The 27500-nt window shown below is 37.4% G+C and overlaps 1 protein-coding gene across 1 annotated transcript in view; it reads right to left on the bottom strand.

Moving 5' to 3' along the window:
* The window catches only part of LOC133650338 (CMP-N-acetylneuraminate-beta-galactosamide-alpha-2,3-sialyltransferase 1-like), a 156102-nt gene extending 137324 nt beyond the window's left edge, over positions 1-18778 (bottom strand). The window contains exon 1 of the mRNA XM_062047468.1: positions 18557-18778. The gene's annotated coding sequence lies outside the window, so the exon portion shown is untranslated. The remainder of the gene's footprint in view (positions 1-18556) is intronic.
* Between the last annotated feature and the right edge of the window lie 8722 nt (positions 18779-27500).

Below are 27500 nucleotides of genomic sequence, written 5' to 3'. Positions count from 1 at the left end.
GCCAAAATTGCGGGAGGCTCCGGAGTGCACTTCTATCAGCAGGGCGACTGTTAGCGCCGCAAATCATCACGTGGGAACCATTGGGGAGAAATCTGGGGAATGCACATGTAGCCTGTATAGCGTCCTCTCTGCATGTGCACTATGGAGCGCAAGCTGTCTGCTCTTGCATGAAAATAGGGGGCGGGGGGGAAAGTTGCTGAGGTGTTTCCTGGAACACAGCCAGGACAGTTAAGTGGAAACAGAGGGCGAATAAAAACAAAAAAGCCAGGGAGAAGTCCGGTGGGAATAAGGTAAAGGCTCGGACGACTGGAGAAAAAAGTATTGGGTTTATGTATACACGTAGGCCTTTAAAGATGATCATAGAATTTGATTCCCATGCAAGGGAACAGCCAAAAATAAAACAAAGTTGTCTAACTACTTCCCCCGCATTGCCCTTAGGGCTACCCAATAAGGGTGTCCTGAGCCAATATGGATATATATTGGATTTCTTCCAAACGGACCATAGTTCGTTTTCAACCCTCGTCCGTTCCCTATACGGCTGTATGGAAACAGCAGGTAGGAACTAAATTGTGCAGGACTGTAAGGGACAAGCGGTAGAAAATGAAAGAATGAATAACAAAATATAACAAATGTGCTCCTTTAAAGTAAAAATTTGGTCCAATAATATTGAAATAAAATTTACTGCATAACATAAATTATTTTCCATACATAAATAAGAATAACAGACCAAATTAAAAGTTACACAGACCATGTAACTTCCTGGACTATTTTGCACTATGTTGTTACACTTTTAAGCAGAATTTAGGTTATTGTTAAGTGTTCAATATGATTTTAGAATTGTATTTACACTTATTGAGTGTTTTCCATTCCATAGATGAGGGGATTATAATAAGAGGAAGGTTACATTTGAAATAAAAATGTTCACACCTAGATATATTTTTCTCCTGGTCCATTTTTTCCATAAGTCATAAAAAATATTAAATATGAAAAAACCGTATGTCGTGATAGTTTTCATCCATGTATAATCAGCATCCATCATTTTATAATTTTACAGCTGCTTGATGATTTAAAGGGCTGATTAAAACAAATTAAATTGATGCGTTTTGGTGTCTGCAGGCATATTTTTTAATAACACTGAATGTTTCATTTATATATATATGCAATATGCAATATCTTGCATCTGGAACATTCCAGGGCACACTCGCTGTTGGTGCCAGCATCTCCCAGAGCGCATCTTCGGCACGCTAAAAAAGTGGGTTTCCTTGTACAAACCCCGTTTCCATATGAGTTGGGAAATTGTGTTAGATGTAAATATAAACGGAATACAATGATTTGCGAATCCTTTTCAACCCATATTCAATTGAATGCACTACAAAGATAAGATATTTGTTGTTCAAACTCATAAGCTCCAGCACCCCTCGCGACCCCAAAAAGGGACAAGAAAATGGATGGATGGATGGATGAAATATGCTGATAGCAACCCGACGGCGTTTCTGGGTGTTGTTGATAAACAGTTTTCGCCTTGCATAGGAGAGTTTTAACTTGCACTTACAGATGTAGCGACCAACTGTAGTTACTGACAGTGGGTTTCTGAAGTGTTCCTGAGCCCATGTGGTGATATCCTTTACACACTGATGTCGCTTGTTGATGCAGTACAGCCTGAGGGATCGAAGGTCACGGGCTTAGGTGCTTACGTGCAGTGATTTCTCCAGATTCTCTCAAACCTTTGATGATATTACGGACCGTAGATGGGGAAATCCCTAAATTCCTTGCAAAAGCTGGTTGAGAAAGGTTTTTCTTAAACTGTTCAACAATTTGCTCACGCATTTGTTGACAAAGTGGTGACCCTCGCCCCATCCTTGTTTGTGAATGACTGAGCATTTCATGGAATCTACTTTTATACCCAATCATGGCACCCACCTGTTCCCAATTTGCCTGTTCACCTGTGGGATGTTCCAAATAAGTGTTTGATGAGCATTCCTCAACTTTATCAGTATTTATTGCCACCTTTCCCAACTTCTTTGTCACGTGTTGCTGGCATCAAAATCTAAAGTTAATGATTATTTGCACAAAAAAAAAAAAAGTTTATCAGTTTGAACTTAAAATTTGTTGTCTTTGTAGCATATTCAACTGAATATGGGTTGAAAATGATTTGCAAATCATTGTATTCCGTTTATATTTACATCTAACACAATTTCCCAACTGATATGGAAACGGGGTTTGTAGATGCACTGCAGGACTGCTTCTAAAGTTCCCTTAAAAAGTGGTACATGTCATTTGCGAGTTTCGAAACGTAGCAAAACGCCACAAGTAGGAGCACGACATGCACTATATGATTGTCTCCATGGTCAAAGCTGCGTAGTATAAACAGTGTTGGGACTAACGCGTTACAAAGTAACACGTTACTGTAACGCCGTTAGTTTCGGCGGTAACTAGTAATCTAACGCATTATTTTTTTATATTCAGTAACTCAGTTACCGTTACTACATGATGCGTTACTGCATTACTTTACGTTATTTTTTATGTAGTATCGGCTAGAAACAGAAGCGCTGCGGTGTCTTTCTTCTGAATCTTCCTCTGTCACACGCCGGGGAGAAAAAAAGAGGCGTGTGTGTGTGTGTCTGGGTGTGGGGAGGAGGGTGGGGGGGCGTGTCTGCGGTTCGGCACACACGTGATCCGCGGTTTGATATATGAAACAAAAAAAAAAGGTGTCCGCACGTTCAGTCCACACACAGCGTGGTCATGGCGAGTGGTGTAACGGAGGAGCTTCAACGCCCCGCGCCATTTAATCGGTGTGTTTATAGGTGCAGTCAGACTCGGTTGTGCAAAAGGAGGCTTTTAAACACATGCTGAACGTGCTTGAGCCACGTTACGACATCCCGTCGCGCACCCACTTCAGCGATAAGATTGTGCCAGATCTTTATGAGCAGGAGAAGAAAAAAGTTGTGGATCAATCAATCAATCAATGTTTATTTATATAGCCCTAAATCGCAAGTGTCTCAAAGGGCTGTATGATGAACTATCCCGAGCATCGTCTGTTGCGCTCATGACAGAAGGGTGGACGTCCTGGGGAACGTCCACCTGGACGTCCAGGGAAACAATGTGACGATAAGCGCTCACTTCATCACAGCAGACTGGCAGATGAGCAGACACGCCCCCTCTACGAGAGTCACCTTGCGCAGGTACTGACACAAGCAGTGGAGGAATGGAGGATAAAGATATCCCAGTCACAAGTGATAATGCCAAAAATCACATACATGCAGTGAATGAGGCAGGATTGGGACCACAGATAGGTGCTTTGCACATGTAGTGAATTTGGCATCACATCTCAGTCAATAGGATGGAGCGCCTCCTTGAGAGGATCAGGAAAGAGGTTACCTACTTCCACCAAAGCACAACAGCTGCTCATGTACTTAAGACAAAGCAAGAAATGCTAAATCTGCCTACTCATAAAGCTCATACATGATGTCCCAACGAGGTGGAACTCCACTTATGATATGTTGGAGCAGCAGGCAGCTATATACTCTGCATTGACCCACAACACCCTGCAGACAAATGTCAAAGACATCATCAACCTGTCTGATGACGTGAGAGTGGCAGAGGAGGTCCTCCAGGTGCTTAAACCCCTCAAAAGTGTTACATCTCTACTGAGCACTGAAACTTCACCATCTGTTTCAATGATCCCTGCCACTGAAAACAAGGATTGTACAATCCATGGCTCCAAGTGTGGAAAACAGCAGCATCACTCCAGATGTCAGGCTTTATTTCACTATCTATGTTTCAAGGAAGATGATGTGCCTTCTTATGTTGCACTTTCAGTTGTTTTTTATTAATGGTCATTGGTCCAAGTTTAAAGAAAGGAGAATGCCTTTTTATGTTGCACTGTTTTTCATTAATTATGTTAAAAGGAAGATACAAATGCATGTCAAGTTGGTCAACAGATTGTATTATTCTCCAGTGCAATAACAGTGCTGAAATGAAGGCTAAAAGGGCATTAATGGGAGCTTTAAAAAAAAAAAGAAGAAAAAAAGAAGTAACTAAATAGTTACTTTTCACAGTAACGCAGTACTTTTTGGTGTAAGTAACTGAGTTAGTAATTGAGTTACTTTTGAAATTAAGTAACTAGTAAATGTAACTAGTTACTGGTTTTCAGTAACTAACCCAACACTGACTCTAACTTTCACTTTTTAATTGTCAGTGTTGATGGGCTCATCTCGCTCATTTGATTTGAAACTAAAATATTCTCACACAGGACTTTTGGCTTTGCAATCATCTCATTTCTTCCTTCATTTTCCTTACTTTGCGGCGCTTTTACCTAACGAGTCACGACGATTTAGGCTCCGGCCATGCACGCTCGTAAGCCAGTCATCCTGCCTCCGCCCACAGACACAAAGATTGTGGACGACTGACAAGAGGGTTCACTTTGACTATTATGGGCATGCTGCAATGCCAGCAGCCCATATTGTTATTGCTAATACTTCAAACTTTATTATTCAACTTCTTGTTCCGCACGTTTCTCTTACACCCCCACATATCTTATACCGTCGGAAAGGGGCTGTTCGTGCCGATGGCGGTACTTTAAATTGGGACCATTTTGTGTTACCATGGCAACGCTATTCACAAATAAACGGAAAAAATGGGCCACTACAATGGCGAATATTTCCAGCAGAACGCTCCAACAAGGCAATATTACCTCCTCTTGTAGCTCAGCCATTCTTTCACGTAGCTCGGTTTTTCTAGTTTAATCTCAGGTGCTGAGAGCGATGCACGGAGTGAACCCTCTTGCGCCCTGATTGGAAACCCCACACAAAGAAAAGCATGGACAAATGGACATGCTTTCTTAAATTCTCCAGATCATTTTCATTAATTGGCTTAGGCGTCATTCAACTTAATGAAGTTAACTTAATGATCTCCCAGGGGGTGATCAAGGGTGATGGGTCAAATGCAGATAATAATTTCGCCACACCTAGTGTGTGTGTGACAATCATTGGCACTTTAACTTTTTTAATCAAACTTTTTTTTTAAACATTCCACACTATAAAATAATAAAAGTATCTTTGATTCCTGCAGATACATCGGTATCGGCCAATACTCATGGCTCTGATATCGGTGACGTACCGGAAGTGATATAGTTATTTATACTATATTTAAATAATATTTGTTCAGTGTCTAATAAACTGAAATTTATTATGTTTGCAGATAATACAAATGTATATTGTTCAGGAGAAGACTTGAAGGAAGTGTTGAGGATAATAGAGGTTGAGTTGATTCAGCTAAAAAAATGGTTTGATATTAATAAGTTATCATTAAATGATAAGAAAACTAAGTTTATGGTGTTTAGTGGTGCAAGGACAAATTGTGAAGCAAAATTAAAATTAAATCAAGTGGAAATTGATAGAGTATATGAAACTAAATTCTTGGGAATAATAATTGATCATAAATTATGTTGGAAACCGCATATTGAATATATAAAGGGAAACATATCCAAATCCATTGCTATTCTTTATAAAGTAAAACACATGCTGAATAAGAAATGTTTGCATATGTTATATTATTCTTTTTTTTCTCCATATTTAACATATTGTGTTGAAGTTTGGGGAAATGTTTATAAAACAAACGTAGACCCAATAATTAAACTTCAAAAAAGGGTCATTAGAATAATACACAAAGCGTGCTACTATGAACATACCAATCCATTATTTATAAGTTCTAATGTGTTAAAATGTTCAGATATTGTGTTTTTAAAAACAATGTAAATTATGTTTCGAGTAAAGAACAACGGCCTTCCAGCTTGTATTCTTAGGTTATTTCAATTAAGAGGAGAAAACTATAATTTACGGGGGATATTGGTTTTTGAAATATGTAAAGCAAGAACGAATACAAAATACAAATGTATTTCAGTTTTAGGAGTTAAATGGTGGAACAAGCTCAGTGATGAGTTGAAGACATGTACTTCTTTGTTAAGGTTTAAGAAAACATTGAAAGGTGAAATAATTGAAAATTATAAAATATAGCAACGATTACTTTCATCCCATTTTTTTTTTATTTTTATTTTTTTAATGTTGATGTTCCAGGTAATCCTATTTTCAGTGAAGGTATAGGATAGGCAAATATAAGCCTTGGCTTCAGCCTATTCCTTTTTCGGTCATGCTTTTTCTTTTCTTTTCTTTTTGTGTGTAAATGTGTATGATTGTTATATATGTATAATTTGTACTGTACTGTCACACAAAATGGTTAATGGTTGATTATATGACCGAAATAAACTTATTTCATTTCATTTCATAACGTTGTATTGGGACACCCCTGAAAAAGATTTTCTCAAAATAGTCAACAGTAGTACTTCAACTTACCAGCTTAATTGGTTCTGTGCTGGAGCTCATAACTCAAATTAACGTCTCCCTATTGAGATGAACTGAAATCAGACTAATTGGTGCTTGCAAGTCAATAAATTGTCACATGCAACATGTCTTTTGAAAAGAAAAACTAACTTTTTGAGAAGAAATATTGTATGGAAACAACACAAGCGAAGTACACACAACTACAGCATTTTATGACGTAATTAATAATGTATACATCCTTTACAGTGCACCCGTAAAGTATTCACACAGCTTCACTTTTACCACATTTTTTTATGGTACAGCCTTGTTAAAAAATGGAATAAATTCATTATTGTACACACACTACCCTATAATGACAATGTAAAACGTTTTTGTTTTTTTGTAGAACCAAGATATCAGGAAATGACTTTGCAACAATTCTGCAAAGTGAAGTGAAGTGAATTATATTTATATAGCGCTTTTCTCTAGTGACTCAAAGCGCTTTTACATAGTGAAACCCAATAACTGAGTTACATTTTAAACCAGTGTGGGTGGCACTTGGAGCAGGTGGGTAAAGCATACTTGCCAACCCTCCCGTTTTTAGCGGGAGAATCCCGTTATTCAGCGCCTCTCCCGACAACCTCCCGGCAGAGATTTTCTCCCAACAAACTCCCGGTATTCAGCCGGAGCTGGAGGCCACGCCCCCTCCAGCTCAATGCGGACCTGAGACTGAGTGGGGACAGCCTATTCTCACGTCCGCTTTCCCACAATATAAATACGCTTGCAAGTTCCAAAACGAATGGAAACAAGAATTTCAGTTCATCCAGGACAGTTCGAAGGGGCAGGTGTATGTTGCCTGTAAATATGTAGAACAGACTTCTCCATTGAACACGGAGGCCGAAATTATTTCTCAGTCATGAACAGAGAAGTTAAACAGGACAATACTGCCATCTAATGGATAGATAATTCAAGTATTTATTTTATGTAAATAAAATAAATATATATATATAGCTAGAATTCACTGAAAGTCAAGTATTTCATACATATATATATATATATATATATATATATATATATATATATATATATATATATATATATATATATATATATATATATATATATATATATATATATATATGGAATACTCGAGTTGGTGAATTCTAGCGGTAAATAACCACGCCCCCAACCACGCCCCCCGCCCCCAACACCTCCCGATATTGGAGGTCTCAAGGTTGGCAAGTATGGGGTAAAGTGTCTTGCCCAATGACACGTCGGCAGTGACTAGGATGGCGGAAGCGGGGATCGAACCCGGAACCCTCAAGTTGCTAGCACTGCCGCTCTACCAACCGAGCTATATCGACGTATTCTGTAAATGTCCTTGAGTGGCCCAGCCAGAGCCCAGACTTGAATCCAATTGAACATCCGTCCATCCATTTTTCTACCGCTTGTCCTTTTTTGAACATCTCTGAAGAGATCTGAAAATGGCTGTGCACCAACGCCTCCTATTCAACCCGATGGAGCTTGAGAGGTGCTGCAAAGATAGGTGTGCCAAGCTTGTGGCATCGCATTCAAAAAGACTTGAGGCTGTAATTTCTGCCAAAGGTGCATTAACAAAGTATTGAGCAAAGGCTGTGAATACTTAAGTAAATGTATTTATTATTATTTATTTATTTATTTTTAATAGATTGCAAAAAGCCCTTAAAAAAACTTTTTCACATTGTCATTATGGGGTGTTGTGTGTGGAATTTTGAGGAGAAAAATGAATGTATTCCATTTTGGTACAAGGCTGAAACATAACAAAATGTGGGGAAAGTGAAGCAAGCTGTGAATACTTTCCGGATGCACTGTGCGTTGGAGAGTGGACTTCTACGGTATCTCATTCACGGTCAAACACACCATCAGCAGCTTTTCCCATATTTTCATGAATAAATGTCTTTCCTCTAGATATTATTTTAACATTCTTGGCTGGCATTAGACCCTTGCTTCAGTACGGTGCTTACGGTCAAATTACTTCACCGCCCTCTGTCATGTTTTTGATGATTTCATTCTTTAATTCAGTGAACACCGTCCGCCTCCTCTCAGAACGGTCCGTCACACTCACTTTCTTTCTTTGCATGCTGTGAATACTTTCCGGATGCACTGTGCGTTGGAGACTTCTACGGTATCCCATTCACGGGTAAAACACACCATCAGCAGCTTTTTCCATATTTTCATGAATAAATGTCTTCCCTCTAGATATTATTTTAACATTCTTGGCTGGCATTAGACCCCTGCTTCAATACGGTGCTTACGGTCAAATTACTTCACCGCCCGCTGTCATGTTTTTGATGATTTCATTCTTTAATTCAGTGAACACCATCCGCCTCCTCTCAGAATGGTCCGTCACACTCACTCTCTTTCTTTGCATGCTTGGAAAAAACGAAAATGATGTCAATCGTGCATGTAAAACCTGATGTTTTGGACGCATCTTCATTTTCAAAACCACTGATTCCCAAACCATCAATCAGTACGCCAAAAAAATCACTTAGTTAAATATCCAAACACAGTGTTACCGTTCAAACTGTGTGTAACGTTACAGTGGCCAATATTAAATAAACCTCTGCTTTGTTTCAATTAATACTTAGGCCTATGCGCTACTGTGTTTGCTGGTAACCCAAATTTCTGCTTGCAACTTAAAGCTAAAAGACAGCTCTTATCCCAAAACACTCTTAAGTAGAGATGTCCGATAATATCGGACTGCCGATATTCTCGGTCGACAAATGCTTTAAAATATAATATCGGAAATTATCGGTATCGGTTTCAAAAAGTAAAATGTATGACTTTTTAAAACGCGGAAGTACAGAGCAGTTGCGTCTCCCAGTCATACTTGCCAACCCTCCCGATTTTCCCGGGAGACTCCCGAATTTCAGTGCCCCTCCCGAAAATCTCTCGGGGCAACCATTCTCCCGAATTTCTCCCGATTTCCACCCAGACAACAATATTGGGGGCGTGCCTTAAAAGGCACTGCCTTTGCGTGCCGGGCCCGATCACATAATATCTACAACTTTTCACACACACGAGTGAATGCAAGGCATACTTGGTCAACAGCCATACAGGTCACACTGAGGGATATAAACAACTTTAACACTGTTACAAATATGCGCCACACTGTGAACCCACACCAAACAAGAATGACAAACACATTTCGGGAGAACATCCGCACCGTAACACAACATAAACACAACAGAACCCCTTGCAGCACTAACTCTTCCGGGACGCTACAATATACACCCCCCGCTACCTCAACCTCCTCATGCTCTTTCAGGGAGAGCATGTCACAAGTTCCAAGCTGCTGTTTTGAGGCATGTTAAAAAAAAGAATGCACTTTGTGACTTCAATAATAAATATGGCAGTGCCATGTTGGCACTTTTTTCCCCATAACTTAAGTTGATTAATTTTGGAAAACCTTGTTACATTGTTTAATGTTTAATTTTGATATTTTCAAAACCAATACAATATACACTTTTTTTTTTTTTTTTTTTTACCTTAGGGGCTCCCGCAAGTTAGGTCCTAGGGAGGGACGCAGAAGGGCTTCAGTCTTAAAACGGGTTTAAAACAAGTTATATATTTTTTTATTTATTAAACGCTTGAATCTGTAATTCAACTTCAGGTGAAAATATATACACACACACAAACACACACACACATTTCATGAGCTTTTTGTCAAAACCCTATTTTTTGGGGCAAAAATACAAAATATAATATTTTTCCCCAAAATATTTTCAAAGTGGAATATTTGATGTGAAGTAATTGGATCCCTAACTAGGTCAATAATTAATATGAATTTATTATTATTATTTTAATTTTTTTTAGCAAAGACATGTGTTTTTTAATTCCACTAAAATTCTTAGGGATCCAAAAGTGCCCCACTCGTGTTTACATTCAACGCTTAAATCTCTCTATCAGCTTCAGATAATATATAGTGTAATTAGCTTAGTATGTTTATAATAACAATTTATATAATAACTTTTTTTTTTTTCTTTCATGTTTTGTATGTCCTTTTTGTCCTTAAATCGGTCAATAATTCATAGCAACATTGATTTTGATTCATTATTATTTTGTGAGAAATTGTAAAAACAAATTGTGTTACTAGAGTCAACATTGCAAAGGTTTTCTCGTTGCGTTTCACCTATTTGCTCTTTTATTCCACTTTTTAATGTTTTTTTAAAAAAATGTTTTAGAATGATGTGCCGCGGGCCGGGAAAACATTAAACCCCCTGGTTTAATGCATCCAGCGGGGCATCACAACAAAATTAGCATAATAATGTGTTAATTCCACGACTGTATATATCGGTTGATATCGGAACCGGTAATTAAGAGTTGGACAATATCGGATATCGACAAAAAGGCATTATCCGACATCTCTACTCTTAAGTTGAAGTACGCCTGTAATGTGACACTTTTAAGGATGAAAACATTTTTATTTGAAAGAAACAGGCACAAAATCTGCCTTTTCTGCACAAAGAAAATGCACAGAAGAGCCTTGGAAGGCTATACACTAAACATTGCTGCAGACACATGTGGGCTCCAACTGGGGGTGGGGGGGGGGGGGGGGGGGGGGGGTGAGTGGAAAAACTCTTGACCTCATGTGGAAAGCCTGCGCTTTAAGACACGTGTGATAAACCGCAGTCACTCTCTTGGTCAGGGGAGAAACTTTTTCCCAAACTTGGACGCCGAGGAAACAGCTTCAAAACAAACAGCCCACCTATAATTGCTTGCTTTGTTAATAAGCAGCACCTGTGCCACCCTCCTCGCCGAATACAGCAGTGCGGTCTCCCAAGGTCACGCCGTCCAATCTGAGATGCGAGTGGGAGGGGTGGATGGTCGGGGGTGTGTTCGGCTCGGCGCTAATGTATTCCTCTTGCTTATTATTTATACCAGTGAGGAGGGGAGTTTTGGGGAAAGGGAGCCGCAGACACCTTCATTAGTTAATGAGGTGGCATCTGCTACAAAACGCAGGGATGGGATCACGTCAGCACTAATCCGCCTGGATTTTGGTTTTGTTTTGTTTTATTTTGGTGGGGCGAGGGCAATGGACAGAAAGGTAATATAAAAACAGCTAAAAATAAGCATTTAAATCAGGGGTGTCAAACTCATTTTAGATGGGGGGCCACATGGACTGGTAAAATGACGGCACGATAACTTAAAAATAAAGACAACTTCAGATTGTTTTCTTTGTTTAAAAATAGAACAAGCACATTCTGAAAATATACAAATCATAATGTTTTTGTTGTTTTTTTTATACACTTATATGTTGCGGTCAGGGATGCTGATAAATGCTTTAAAATGTATTATCGGAAATTATCGGTTTCAAAAAGTAAAATTCATGATTTTTTAAAAACGCCGCTGTGTACACGGACATAGGGAGAAGTACAGAGCTGCCAATAAAATTTGAAGGCACTGCCTTTGCGTGCCGGCCCAGTCACATAATATTTACGGCTTTTGACACACACACACACACAAGTGAATGCAACGCATACTTGGTCAACAGCCATACAGGTCACACTGAGGGTGCCCGTATAAACAACTTTAACACGGTTACAAATATGCGCCACACTGTGAACCCACGCCAAACAAGAATGACAAACACATTTCGGGAGAACATCCGCACCGTAACACAACATAAACACAACAGAACAAATACCCAGAACCCCTTGCAGCACTACCTCTTCCGGGACACTATAAGAGTTGGACAATATCGGATGTCGGCAAAAAAGCCATTATCTGACATTTTTAGTTGCGGTTAATAGTATTCTATCTTTATTTGTCGTTATTTATGCTTTCTGAATAAAGGATGTAATAATGTTCATTAGTTATCAATCATTGGTGTTAATTTTCTATGTATCAAGATGAAAAAAATGATATCAAACTCAAATTACAGGATGTTATTTATGTAGACACATTTAGAACAGCGGTTTCTTTCATTAAAAAAATTTGGGCTCATTTTTATACTTGGCAAACTCATCCAGCGGGCCGGGTAAAACCTGTTCGCGGGCCTGATCCGGGCTGCGGGCCGTACGTTTGACACCCCCGATTTAGATAAAAATATTAAAAAAATCTCAATCAATGGGATTCTTTAAAAATGCCAAATTATAATTAAAATGATACATAAAATACTGCAAGTGGATTGAGAAAATTCATCTATGTCCTCAAAATTCTACACACAATACCCCGTAATGACTGTATTTGTTTTTCTTTTTTTTTTTAGTAATGTTTGCAAATGTATTAAAAATAAAGAAAACTAAGAAATCACTTGCACATAATAAATATTCACAGCCTTTTTCATGAAGCTCAAAAGTGAGATCAGGCGCGTCCTGTTTCAACTGATCGTCCTTGAGATGTTGCTACAGCTTAATTGGGTCTGTGAAGGCACCGTTAACGCTGAAGGATACATACAGGTTTCGGAGCACCATATGTTGCCATTCAAGCAACGTTATCATGGACGCCCCTGCTTATTTACCTGACCCCATTAGTGTTGGGTACCAATACAGTATCAATTTCAGGTACCTGGGAATCGGTACCGGTACTCAACAATACAAGTTTTCAGTACGTTGTGTGTTAATAAATATTGTTTTTGATAATACAACCACATTTTTATTGCAACATTTAAAAACGACCTGATTTTAAAGACTGATATTCAGTTGTTATATCTTGTTTTATCATCATCATGACATTATCACTTGCAAGAATGACATTAAGTTGCAAGTCCAAGACATTAGATGGCAGTAGTGTGTAGTTTATGGTTTGTTTTTTTTTTGTTTTTGTTTTTTGTTGCGCCCTAAAAAGTGGTAATACTGCAAGCATTGCACTTATTACCTACCAGCTGTATCTTTACACTTCTTTGGCCCTCAATTGACACAGATCAGATATTTTTTACTAGTCTAAACACTCCAAAGTGCTACTTAACAGCCATACAAAGATTATAACCCCACCCAAACAGTATATTTATTCAGTCATATATTTAATTACTTAAATTTCAGTTCACTTAAAAAAAGCCCTCATTTTTGAGGCGTGGCAACTTATTTTATTTTGTAGTAGTAATCGGTCATCTACAGAACCCAGTCAACTTCCTTTGTTTTCACTTCATCAAACTGCGCATGCAAGTGACGTCGAGGCCACATTGGGGCCACATTGGGGCCTGTGCGCGTTTATACCAGAGTCTAAGAGATCACATTTTAATTGCAAAAATTAAAATCAGATTTTTTTTATTTTATTTTTTTATTTGGGCCCCTCTGCAGTGTAAATGTGGTCTCAGCTGTAGTTTTCATGAACTCATTTTGAAGTGTTGAAATCGCCATGTAAAAACGCTAATGCTAATCAGTAGCATGTCAAGAGAAAATCCAATGCAAATTAGCATCAAGCTAACGCATTTTTGAAAAAGTGAGGCCTCAACTTCCTTTGTTTTCACTTCATCAAACTGCGCGTGCAAGTGATGTCGAGGCCACATTGGGGCCACATTGGGGCCTGTGCGCGTTTATACCGGAGTCTGATAAAGATCACATTTTAATTGCAAAAATTAATATCAGATTTAAAAAACATTTTTTTAAAATTTGGGCCCCTCTGCAGTGTAAATGTGGTTTCAGCTGTAGTTTCCATAACTCATTTTGAGGTGTTGAAATCGCCATGTAAAATCGCTAATGCTAATCAGTAGCATGTCAATAGCAAATCCAATGTAAATTAGCATCAAGCTAACGCATTTTTCAAAAGTGAGGCCTCAACTTCCTTTGTTTTCACTTCATCAAACTGCGCATGCAAGTGACGTCGAGGCCACATTGGGGCCACATTGGGGCCTGTGCGCGTTTATACCGGAGTCTGATAAAGATCACATTTTAATTGCAAAAATTAAAATCAGATTTTAATTTTTTTCTTTTTTTAATTTGGGCCCCTCTGCAGTGTAAATGTGGTCTCAGCTGTAGTTTTCATTAACTCATTTTGAGGTGTTGAAATCGCCATGTAAAATCGCTAATGCTAATCAGTAGCATGTCAATAGCAAATCCAATGCAAATTAGCATCAAGCTAACGCATTTTTGAAAAAGTGAGGCCTTACTAGGGTTGTTCCCTAGTAAATATAGTATTAGTATAGTACCGCGATATAATGAATCATTTTCGGTACTATAGCCCCCCCGTCGTCGTCACGCCGTGTCATTGCTGGTTTACGAGCAGAGGAGCATGTTCGGCAGCGCACAATCACGGAGTACTTACAAGCAGACACAGTGTGTAGACAGAAAAGGGAGAAGGGACGCATTTTGGCCTAAAAACTAAAGATAAAGGCGAAGTTATAACACTGAAACGCCCTCATGAAGAGGTGCTGTAAGACATGGCTAGCTAGCTAGCGGCTAAAGTCCAGCCCCAGTTGGCAGTATCATCCCAGGTATCATCCCTGCAGGACGAGGAATAGCTAAACATGCACACCGTAGCTCACCGGCGTCCAAATGTAAACAAACGCCATTGGTGGATCTACACCTAACATCCACTGTAATGATACCAAGTACAGGAGCGTATCTAGTCGATACTACTATGATTATCTCAATATTCTTTGGCATCACAACATCTTCTTTCGTTTTAAAAAAATGTATATTATGTTTATAAACTCAGGAAATATGCACATGCGGACTTTGAATATGACCCATGTATGATCCTGTAACAACTTGGTATCGGATCGATACCCAAATTTGTGGTATCATCCAAAACTAATGTAAAGTATCAAACAACAGCAGAATAAGTGTTTATTACATTTTAACAGAAGTGTAGATAGAACATGTTAAGAGAGAAAGTAAGCAGATATTAACAGTAAATGAACAAGTAGATTAATAATTCATTTTCTACCGCTTGTCCTTAATAATGTTGACAAAATAATAGAATGGAAAATTACACAATATGTTACTGCATACGTCAGCAGACTAAATTAAGAGTCTTTGTTTACTTACTTACTAATAAAAGACGAGTTGTCTAGTATGTTCACTATTTTATTTAAGGACAAACTTGCAATAATAAACATATGTTTAATGCACACTAAGATTTTTGTTAAAATAAAGCCAATAATGCCATTTTTTGTGGTACCGAAAAGTATCTAAATCATTTTGGTACCAGTACCAAGATATGGATATCGGGACAACACTAGGCCTTACTGATGTTGTTGGAAAGCCACTGAGTTCATTTTTTTGTTGGCACTGAAAATTGCGACTTTACCTCGAGGTAGTTTGGCTGAGTCCGCTCTCAGTGCTGCTGGGGTGATCGCTAAGAGCCAAAGTGGCATTTTACGTGCCAAAAAAAGTACCGGATTCGATATCCAACCCTCCTGGCCAACATATAATCCGAGTGCTGTAAATGCAACAATTACACATATTGTGCCTATTTACCCACCAGAGGGTCCTCAGACCCCTGGGGTTATGGGCCCCTGACGAGAACAGTCCTAACTCTCCCCTGCGAAGGACTATAGGACGTTATTGTATGAATGTTCCAAAGCATTCACACATATGGTTTTCTACACCAAAATGTATCTATTTATTATTCAATTTATTATTATTATTCCCCAGATTTTGGCGCGTTCTACCTTCCACATTTTTCACCCGGTTCAAACCGTTCTAACTTCAAACTGTTCAGCCTATTCGGGAATCGTGGGCTTTGCCGTGACAAATTCCAAAAATACCCAGATTTCCCAGAATTCCAGGTTTTCACGGGACATTTTTACCATTCAAAATGAATTGGCCATTTTTAAAATTCCACCATTTCCACATTTTTCAACCTATTCAAACCTTTCCACCTTCAAAATGTTCCACCATTCTTAAAATTCAAACTTACTTTTTTTTAAGTTAAAAAAAATTCCAGGATTTTCCAGAAATCCTGCTTTTCCGGGACATTTTTTTCCATTTAAAATGAATTGGCTATTTTTCAAACTTCCACCATTTCCACATTTTTCAACCTATTCAAACCATTCCACCTTCAAAATGTTCCATCATTCTCGAAATTCAAACTTCCATTTTTATAAGTAAAACAAAATTCCAGGATTTTCCAGAATTCCTGCTTTTCCAGGACATTTTTCCCATTCAAAATGAATTGGCCATTTTTCAAACTTCCACCATTTCCACATTTTTCAACCTATTCAAACCATTCCACCTTCAAAATGTGCCATCATTCTCGAAATTCAAACTTTCATTTTTATAAGTTAAAAAAAATTCCAGGATTTTCCATAATTCCTGCTTTTCCGGGACATTTTTCCCCATTCAAAATCAATTAGCCATTTTTCAAACTTCCACCATTTCCACATTTGTCAACTTATTCAAACCATCCCACCTTCAAAATGTTCCACCATTCTCGAAATTCAAACCTCCATTTTTGTAAGTTAAAAGATATTCCAGGATTTTCCAGAATTCCTGCTTTTCCAGGACATTTTTCCCATTCAAAATGAATTAGCCATTTTTCAAACTTCCACCATATCCACATTTTTCAACCTATTCTAACCATTCCACCTTCAAAATGTTCCACCGTTCTTGAAATTCAAACTTACTTTTTTTAAGTTAAAAAAAATTCCAGGATTTTCCAGAATTCCTGCTTTTCCAGGACATTTTTCACATTCAAAATGAATTAGCCATTTTTCAAACTTCCACCATTTCCACATTTTTCAACCTATTCAAACCATTCTGCCTTCAAAATGTTCCACCGTTCTCGAAATTCAAACATATTTTTTTTAAGTTAAAAAAAATTCCAGGACTTTCCAGAATTCCTGCTTTTCCGGGACATTTTTCCCATTCAAAATTAATTGGCCGTTTTTCAAACTTCCACCATCTCCACATTTTTCAACCTATTCAAACCATTCCACCGTCAAAGTTTTCCACCATTTTCGAAATTTAAACTTAACTTTTTCTAAGTTAAAAAAAATTCCAGGATTTTCCAGAATTCCTGCTTTTCCAAAGCCCTATTTCCACCCTTTTTTCTGGCGACTACTCCTTCCACATTTTTCAACGCATTTCAACCATTCCATCGTCCAAACATTCCTCTTAATCAGGACAAAAAAACGAAGTTATTTTTTGAAGTGAAAAAATTCCCGGTTTTCCCGAAATTCCAGGAATTGCGTAATACCATTTCTAAAATTCAACATGATACTACTTCAACATTTCTCGACCGATTTGAAAAATTTCAACACCAACCATTTCAACTCATTCAGACCATTCAAGTTTTTTACCATTTAAAAAAAATTCCCGCTTTTCCCGAAATTCCCAATTTTTCTGAAATTCCCATTGAAATCAATGGCACATTCTTCAAAGTTCCACAAAACCGTTCCAACTTCAAGATATTCAGCCTGTTCAGGAATTGTGTGCTCTACTTCAACAATTAAAAAAAAAAAATCCCCGATTTCCCATAATTCCTTTTTTTTGTTTTGTTTTGCATTTTCCCCATTCAAAAACAATTGGCCTTTTTTCAAACTTCCACAATTCCCACATTCTTCAACCCATTCAAACCATTGCACCTTTAACACATTCCACCATTCTGGAAATTCAAACTACCCTTTTTCCAAGTTCCAAAAAATTCCCCATTTCCCCGAAATTCCCTAATACCATTTACCACATTTCTTGACCGATTTAAACAATTCTAACACCAACCAATGCTCATTTAGGACATTCATGCTCCTAATCATTTCCCCAAAAAAATCCCGCTTTTCCCAAAATTCCCAAATTTCCAGGAAGTTCCCATTGAAACGAACGGGACTTTTTTTTCCAAGTTGCACAATTCCTACATCTTTCAACCTATTCAAACCATTACAACATCAACACATTACCACTCATCCTGGACATTTAGACTTTCCCAAGTTCCAAACCAAATTCCCGTTTTTCCTGGAAATTCAAACTCTTCAACATTCAAACCATTCCAACATTCACACTACATTCTGTCAGCATTTCAGGTCAACTTCAGAATTGGAGCATTCACACGCAATTCCTTCGGGAATTGCCTCTTCTAGTTCTCAATTGAAATCAACACGGAGACGATGCAGGATTAAATGAATTATGCGAGTATAAACATTGCTACTTTGCCCAGCATGTTTGAAATTATCTGATGTGTTAAATTTACATAAAGTGCATGCAAAAGTATGCAAGTATCTTTCTTCATCAGGTTGTACCTTCCCCCACCCTTTTTTTTTTTTTAATAAAGCTTGAAAAAGCATGCTGAAACTAAAAAGATAACACTGTTGTTGGACTTACTTTAAGTCCATCCCCTTCCGTGGCATGTGGTCCCGTTATTCCAGCGCGGCGGCGCGCCGATCCACGCCGTACCGAGCCCGGCTGCAAACACCGCAGGTCGGAGTTGAAGGAGAGAAGAAAAGCTTCCCTTTTTTTTCCTTCCTGCTCTTCTTGTCGGCTGTGCTGTGCTGTGCTGAGAAAGAGCGGCTTCGGAGGAGTCCCGACACCCACAGCACTGTCCACGCGTTCTGCAGGAGGGAGAGGAAGGGGAGGAGGAGGAGGACGGGAGGGAGGAGGAGGAGGGAGAGGAAGAGGAGGATGCATTTGTCGTCTTCAGGCAATGCATGTGCTGCAACCCCCAGCATCCTCACCCCGAATAAAACATACATCCAAATGATGTGTTGATTTATTACCAATAATAACATGGTCACTACTGCCTAGTTTCTCTTGGTATAGTCTTATTTTTACTGTTATATTTTTATTCTTATTGTTGCTTTTTATTTTTATTATTATTGTTATATTTTGTATTTTATTTCCTTTTATACCCCCATTATTTACTTTTTAAATTCGATCTCAACTCTGTACACTGCTGCTGGAATTTTAATTTTCCTAAGGGAACTCTCCTGAAGGAATCAATAAAGTACTATCTATCTATCCATCTATCTATCTATCTATCTATCTATCAATAGCACCTACTGTTTTTTTGCTCTCCAAACAGATTTTTTTTTTTAAAGTTACAATATTTATTCAATTCAACTGTAAGCAACATGGTAAATTAGCTCATGATTGGAAAAAAATACATGGGTTTTTATTCGTAACCTTTTTGGCCCGGGGGCCCAACTTTTCCACAACAAATATTGACACTGAATTGTTTATCTTACTTTTGATTGTACATATTCAATAATTAAAATATGGCATTTGTAGTCGCCAACATTGAAAGTCAATAGGGGGAAGATATTATACATGTTTAACTTCATGTCTTACTTTACTGTTATGTTGATTGACTCATTTGTATTTTATTCCTTTGTTAGATTTTTTAAATAAATGAACTGAATATCTAACCTATTTACAGTTTATTAGCTTTGATAAATGATATGAAACCAAATCCCAAAACCAGTGAAGTTGGCACGTTGTGTAAATAGTAAATAAAAACAGAATACAATGATTTGCAAATCCTTTTCGACCTATATTCAATTGAATAGACTGCAAAGACAAGATACTTAACGTTCCAACTGGAAAACTGTGTTATTTTTTGCAAACATTAGCTCATTTGGAATTTGATGCCTCCAACATGTTTCAAAAAAACTGGCACAAGTGGCAAAAAAGACTGAGAAAGTTGAGGAATGCTCATCAAACACTTATTTGGAACATCCCACAGGTGAATGGGCTAACTGGGAACAGGTGGGTGCCATGATTGGGTATAAAAGCAGCTTCTATGAAATGCTCAGTCGTTCACAAACAAGGATGGGGCGAGGGTCACCACTTTGTGAACAAATGCGTGAGCAAATTGTCCAACAGTTTAAGAACAACATTTTTCAACCAGCTATTGCAAGGAATTTAAGGATTTCACCATCTATGGTCCGCAATATCATCAAAAGGTTCAGAGAATCTAGAGAAATCACTGCACGTAAGCAATTATATTACGGATCTTCTATCCCTCATGCGGTACTGCATCAAAAAGTGACATCAGTGTGTAAAGGATATAACCACACAGGCTCAGGAACACTTCAGAAAACCAGTCAATAACTACAATTTGTCGCTACATCTGTAAGTGCAAGTTAAAACTGTACTATGCAAAGCCAAAGCCATTTATCAACAACACCCAGAAATGCTGCTGGCTTCCCTGGGCCCGAGCTCATCTAAGATGGACTGATGCAAATTGGAAAAGTGTTCAGTGGTCTGATGAGTCCACATTTCAAATTGTTTGTGGAAACTGTGGACGTCGTGTCCTCCGGACCAAAGAGGAAAAGAACCATCTGGATTGTTATAGGCTCAAAGTTCAAAAGCCAGCATCTGTGATGGTATGGGGGTGTATTAGTGCCCAAAGCATGGGTAACTTACACATCTGTGAAGGAGCCATTAATGCTGAAAGGTACATACAGGTTTTGGTGCAACATGTGTTGCCATCCAAGCAACGTTACCATGGACGCCCCTGCTTATTTCAGCAAGACAATGACAAGCCACGTGTTACAACAGAGTGGCTTCATAGAAAAAGAGTGTGGGTACTAGACTGGCCTGCCTGTAGTTCAGACCTGTCTCCCGTTGAAAATGTGTGGCCCATTATGAAGCCTAAAATACCACAACTGAGACCCCCGGACTGTTGAACAACTTAAGCTGTACATCAAGCAAGAATGGGAAAGAATTCCACCTGAAAAGCTTTAAAAATTGGTCTCCTCAGTTCCCAAACGTTTACTGAGTGTTGTTAAAAGGAAAGGCCATGTAACACAGTGGTAAAAATGCCCCTGTGCCAACTTTTTTGCTGCCATTAAATTCTAAGTTAATGATTATTTGCAAAACAAAAATTAAGTTTCCCAGTTCGAACATTCAATATCTTGTTTTTGCAGTCTATTCAATTGATTTTAAGTTGAAAAGGATTTGCAAACCATTGTATTCTGTTTTTATTTACGAATTACACAATGGGCCAACTTCACTGGTTTTGGGCTTTTTATTTGATTCCTTTGTTTGATTTTTTATGGATGAAATAAATAAATGAACTGAATATCTAACATACTTACAGTTTATTAGCCTTGACAAAATTATATGAAACCATATTTTAAGCACAGAGATGATTATTTATTAAACACATAAACCCTAGTACAGGGGTCGGCAACCCAAAATGTTGAAAGAGTCATATTGGACCAAAAATACAAAAAACTAATCGGTCTGGATTCGCAAAAAATGAAAAGCCGTATATAAGTCTTATAGTGAAGGCAACACATGATGTAAGTGTCTATATTAGCTATAATAGACTGCAAGGTCTTAACTGTGAGGCGGTATTTGGATTTGATGTTCATGTTTGAGAATATCTGCTTGCACAGGTATTTGTGTTTGCCTGGCACCACGCTGTGCTAAAAAAAACGTGCGTCGCAGGCTGACAGTAATGTTGAAATTCAATATTTATTCGACACATTTCTAAAACAGAGGCTTTACAGAAGGTGAGACAACGCCTGGAACTGACTGTCTTAGAATGGCCAAAGGTATAGATGTGTGTGTCCAAGTTAAAAGAAAGGTCAGGCTGTCTTCTTCTAATGAATGTATTACAATCTTTGCAAGCTGGGTAATGTTTGCTGTGGTCTGGAACAACATGGCACACAACTATCTGAAATGCAGCCAATATTACATACAGATAATGTGTCATGAGACATGCAAATATTAATTAAATACACAGAGGACACAAGTAAAGGAAATTAAATGAGCTCAAATATACCTACAAACAAGGCATAATGATGCTAGCCAAAATAGCATCTAAGCATCGATTAGCTTGCAGTCATGCACTGACCAAATATGCCTGATTAGCACTCTACACAAGTCAATAACATCAACAAAGCTCACTTTTGTGCATTCACGCACAGTATAAATGTTTGGTGGACAAAATATATACATATACACACATGCACACACACTAGATGTTTTTTTTTTGTGTGTGTTTTTTGTTCACATGTTAAAGGTGTTTAATGACTGACCAAATATGCCTGATTAGCACTCTACAAAAGTCAATAACATCAACAAAGCTCACTTTTGTGCATTCACGCACAGTATAAATGTTTGGTGGACAAAATCTATACATATACACACACGCACTAGATGTTTTTTTGTGTGTGTTTTTTGTTCACATGTTAAAGGTGTTTAATGACTGACCAAATATGCCTGATTAGCACTCTACACAAGTCAATAACATCAACAAAGCTCACTTTTGTGCATTCACGCACAGTATAAATGTTTGGTGGACAAAATATATACATATACACACATGCACACACATTAGATGTTTTTTTTTTGTGTGTGTTTTTTGTTCACATTTTAAAGGTGTTTAATGACTGACCAAATATGCCTGATTAGCACTCTACAAAAGTCAATAACATCAACAAAGCTCACTTTTGTGCATTCACGCACAGTATAAATGTTTGGTGGACAAAATCTATACATATACACACACGCACTAGATGTTTTTTTTTGTGTGTTTTTTGTTCACATGTTAAAGGTGTTTAATGACTGACCAAATATGCCTGATTAGCACTCTACACAAGTCAATAACATCAACAAAGCTCACTTTTGTGCATTCATGCACAGTATAAATGTTTGGTGGACAAAATATATACATATACACACATGCACACACACTAGATGTTTTTTTTTGTGTGTGTTTTTTGTTCACATGTTAAAGGTGTTTAATGACTGACCAAATATGCCTGATTAGCACTCTACAAAAGTCAATAACATCAACAAAGCTCACTTTTATGCATTCACGCACAGTATAAATGTTTGGTGGACAAAATCTATACATATACACGCACACACTAGATGGTTTTTTTTGTGTGTTTTTTGTTCACATGTTAAAGGTGTTTAATGACTGACCAAATATGCCTGATTAGCACTCTACACAAGTCAATAACATCAACAAAGCTCACTTTTGTGCATTCACGCACAGTATAAATGTTTGGTGGACAAAATATATACATATACACACATGCACACACACTAGATGTTTTTTTTTGTGTGTGTTTTTTGTTCACATGTTAAAGGTGTTTAATGACTGACCAAATATGCCTGATTAGCACTCTACAAAAGTCAATAACATCAACAAAGCTCACTTTTATGCATTCACGCACAGTATAAATGTTTGGTGGACAAAATATAAACATATACACGCACACACTAGATGGTTTTTTTTGTGTGTTTTTTGTTCACATGTTAAAGGTGTTTAATGACTGACCAAATATGCCTGATTAGCACTCTACACAAGTCAATAACATCAACAAAGCTCACTTTTGTGCATTCACGCACAGTATAAATGTTTGGTGGACAAAATATATACATATACACACATGCACACACACTAGATGTTTTTTTTTGTGTGTGTTTTTTGTTCACATTTTAAAGGTGTTTAATGACTGACCAAATATGCCTGATTAGCACTCTACAAAAGTCAATAACATCAACAAAGCTCACTTTTATGCATTCACGCACAGTATAAATGTTTGGTGGACAAAATATATATGTATACACACACGCACACATACTAGATGTTTTTTTGTGTGTGTGTTTTTTGTTCACATGTTAAAGGTGTTTAATGACTGACCAAATATGCCTGATTAGCACTCTACACAAGTCAATAACATCAACAAAGCTCACTTTTGTGCATTCACGCACAGTATAAATGTTTGGTGGACAAAATATATACATATACACACATGCACACACACTAGATGTTTGTTTTTTGTGTGTGTTTTTTGTTCACATTTTAAAGGTGTTTAATGACTGACCAAATATGCCTGATTAGCAAACTACAAAAGTCAATAACATCAACAAAGCTCACTTTTATGCATTCACGCACAGTATAAATGTTTGGTGGACAAAATGTATACGTATATACACACGCACACACACTAGATGTTTGTTTTTTTGTGTGTGTTTTTTGTTCACATTTTCAAGGTGTTAAATGACTGACCAAATATGCCTGATTAGCACTCTACGCAAGTCAATAACATCAACAAAGCTCACTTTTATGCATTCACGCACAGTATAAATGTTTGGTGGACAAAATATATACGTATACACACACGCACACACACTAGATGTTTTTTTTTGTGTGTGTTTTTTGTTCACATGTTAAAGGTGTTTAATGACTGACCAAATATGCCTGATTAGCACTCTACACAAGTCAATTACATCAACAAAGCTCACTTTTGTGCATTCACGCACAGTATAAATGTTTGGTGGACAAAATATATACGTATACACACACGCACACACACAATATGTTTTTTTTTGTGTGTGTGTTTTTTGTTCACATTTTAAAGGTGTTTAATGACTGACCAAATATGCCTGATTAGCACTCTACACAAGTCAAAAACATCAACAAAGCTCACTTTTATGCATTCACGCACAGTATAAATGTTTGGTGGACAAAATATATACGTATACACACACGCACACACACTAGATGGTTTTTTTTGTGTGTGTTTTTTGTTCACATGTTAAAGGTGTTTAATGACTGACCAAATATGCCTGATTAGCACTCTACACAAGTCAATAACATCAACAAAGCTCACTTTTATGCATTCACGCACAGTATAAATGTTTGGTGGACAAAATATAAACATATACACACACGCACTAGATGGGTTTTTTTTGTGTGTGTTTTTTGTTCACATCTTAAAGGTGTTTAATGACTGACCAAATATGCCTGATTAGCACTCTACACAAGTCAATAACATCAACAAAGCTCACTTTTGTGCATTCACGTACAGTATAAATGTTTGGTGGACAAAATATATACATATACGCACACGCACTAGATGTTTGTTTTTTTTGTGTGTGTTTTTTGTTCACATTTTAAAGGTGTTTAATGACTGACCAAATATGCCTGATTAGCACTCTACACAAGTCAATAACATCAACAAAGCTCACTTTTATGCATTCACGCACAGTATAAATGTTTGGTGGACAAAATATATACGTATACACACACGCACACACACTAGATGGTTTTTTTTGTGTGTGTTTTTTGTTCACATGTTAAAGGTGTTTAATGACTGACCAAATATGCCTGATTAGCACTCTACACAAGTCAATAACATCAACAAAGCTCACTTTTATGCATTCACGCACAGTATAAATGTTTGGTGGACAAAATATAAACATATACACACACGCACTAGATGGTTTTTTTTTGTGTGTGTTTTTTGTTCACATCTTAAAGGTGTTTAATGACTGACCAAATATGCCTGATTAGCACTCTACAAAAGTCAATAACATCAACAAAGCTCACTTTTGTGCATTCACGTACAGTATAAATGTTTGGTGGACAAAATATATACATATACACACACGCACTAGATGTTTTTTTTTGTGTGTTTTTTGTTCACATGTTAAAGGTGTTTAATGACTGACCAAATATGCCTGATTAGCACTCTACACAAGTCAATAACATCAACAAAGCTCACTTTTATGCATTCACGCACAGTATAAATGTTTGGTGGACAAAATATATACGTATACACACACGCACACACACTAGATGGTTTTTTTTGTGTGTGTTTTTTGTTCACATGTTAAAGGTGTTTAATGACTGACCAAATATGCCTGATTAGCACTCTACACAAGTCAATAACATCAACAAAGCTCACTTTTATGCATTCACGCACAGTATAAATGTTTGGTGGACAAAATATAAACATATACACACACGCACTAGATGGGGTTTTTTTGTGTGTGTTTTTTGTTAACATCTTAAAGGTGTTTAATGACTGACCAAATATGCCTGATTAGCACTCTACACAAGTCAATAACATCAACAAAGCTCACTTTTGTGCATTCACGTACAGTATAAATGTTTGGTGGACAAAATATATACATATACGCACACGCACTAGATGTTTGTTTTTTTTGTGTGTGTTTTTGTTCACATTTTAAAGGTGTTTAATGACTGACCAAATATGCCTGATTAGCACTCTACACAAGTCAATAACATCAACAAAGCTCACTTTTGTGCATTCACGCACAGTATAAATGTTTGGTGGACAAAATATATACGTATACACACACGCACACACACTAGATGTTTGTTTTTTTTGTGTGTGTTTTTTGTTCACATTTTAAAGGTGTTTAATGACTGACCAAATATGCCTGATTAGCACTCTACACAAGTCAATAACATCAACAAAGCTCACTTTTATGCATTCACGCACAGTATAAATGTTTGGTGGACAAAATCTATACATATACACGCACACACTAGATGGTTTTTTTTGTGTGTTTTTTGTTCACATGTTAAAGGTGTTTAATGACTGACCAAATATGCCTGATTAGCACTCTACACAAGTCAATAACATCAACAAAGCTCACTTTTGTGCATTCACGCACAGTATAAATGTTTGGTGGACAAAATATATACATATACACACATGCACACACACTAGATGTTTTTTTTTTGTGTGTGTTTTTTGTTCACATTTTAAAGGTGTTTAATGACTGACCAAATATGCCTGATTAGCACTCTACAAAAGTCAATAACATCAACAAAGCTCACTTTTATGCATTCACGCACAGTATAAATGTTTGGTGGACAAAATATATATGTATACACACACGCACACATACTAGATGTTTTTTTTTGTGTGTGTTTTTTGTTCACATGTTAAAGGTGTTTAATGACTGACCAAATATGCCTGATTAGCACTCTACACAAGTCAATAACATCAACAAAGCTCACTTTTGTGCATTCACGCACAGTATAAATGTTTGGTGGACAAAATATATACATATACACACATGCACACACACTAGATGTTTGTTTTTTGTGTGTGTTTTTTGTTCACATTTTAAAGGTGTTTAATGACTGACCAAATATGCCTGATTAGCAAACTACAAAAGTCAATAACATCAACAAAGCTCACTTTTATGCATTCACGCACAGTATAAATGTTTGGTGGACAAAATGTATACGTATATACACACGCACACACACTAGATGTTTGTTTTTTTGTGTGTGTTTTTTGTTCACATTTTCAAGGTGTTAAATGACTGACCAAATATGCCTGATTAGCACTCTACGCAAGTCAATAACATCAACAAAGCTCACTTTTATGCATTCACGCACAGTATAAATGTTTGGTGGACAAAATATATACGTATACACACACGCACACACACTAGATGTTTTTTTTTGTGTGTGTTTTTTGTTCACATGTTAAAGGTGTTTAATGACTGACCAAATATGCCTGATTAGCACTCTACACAAGTC

Source organism: Entelurus aequoreus, linkage group LG05, assembly GCF_033978785.1.
Source record: "Entelurus aequoreus isolate RoL-2023_Sb linkage group LG05, RoL_Eaeq_v1.1, whole genome shotgun sequence".
In the NCBI taxonomy this organism is placed as follows: Eukaryota; Metazoa; Chordata; class Actinopteri; order Syngnathiformes; family Syngnathidae; genus Entelurus; species Entelurus aequoreus.
The sequence above is the reverse complement of the archived record's forward strand: the minus strand, read 5'-3'. Positions and strand labels throughout refer to the sequence as shown.